Below are 1,085 nucleotides of genomic sequence, written 5' to 3' on the forward strand. Positions count from 1 at the left end.
TCGATAAGAAACGAATATTTTATTACAATGGATAATGTGAGAATTTTTTTTGAATTTTTTTGAATGACACTAAATTTTGAAGGATAATTCCATTAGTCATCATCGTCGAAATTTTAATCGAAATTAAATATGAAAACAACGATCATAATAATTCTGATGCAAGTACGTATATATATATATATAAAGGGGTAAAATTATTTACCTTATCGTAAAAGAGGAAATAATATATACGTAGTAAAAGGAAATATCTGTTTAGGTAGCACAACGTAAAACTTTTCCACGGTGTTTCGCTTTGTTTTCGAGAAAATTAGCTTCAAATATTTGCCCGGTAATACGTACGTTCAAACAGAATAATATGTGGAATAACAAGATCCACTCGGGTTGAATATAAAAATTTCTTAAGTATACCGCGTGTTTTGATATTATCTTATCGACATCGTTTCGAAACGCGGCGTATACGTATAATGATAAGGAACGTGAGCGTAGATCCCCGTTTAAACCAATGCAGCGCCATCGTAAATATCTCGACGCATGGTAATCTCTTAAAGAGCTCGGTAATTGCGGCTCATTGGATCAGGAATAATGATATTACGGAATAATTGTCAAACCTCATGCGATCAGAGTTACGTGATCGTAAAGGAAGCTTCTTACGTAACGCGTCTTCGGCCTGTCCGCCATTCCACGATCATATAACTGCCGTTTAATGGACATTGGATGAAATATCCGATCTTTTGTTAGCCGGAGGGAACTCGTACTAGGGAATACACGCGAATACCTCGACTCGATTGGATCGAGGATGCAATTTTTTTTTTTAGAATGAACAATTACCCAAAAGTAAATTTTTGTAATAAATTTGGAAAATTTTAGGAAATAATTTATCTCGAATTGAGATTTTTTTGTGTTAAAAGGTTGCAGCGTTTATTTTTAATTTAAAATAACGAGGAATGAAAGAAAGAAGAGAAGAAACGAGGAAATTATGAAAATTACGTTAAATGTTGAAAAATCTTTGGATAAATATTAGCAATATAATTTCTTTCGAATTGAGATTTTTTTGTTGTGTTGCCACGTTTATTTTCAATTTGAAA

This window comes from Apis dorsata, unplaced genomic scaffold (genome assembly GCF_000469605.1).
Source record: "Apis dorsata unplaced genomic scaffold, Apis dorsata 1.3 scaffold_161, whole genome shotgun sequence".
Classification (NCBI taxonomy): Eukaryota; Metazoa; Arthropoda; class Insecta; order Hymenoptera; family Apidae; genus Apis; species Apis dorsata.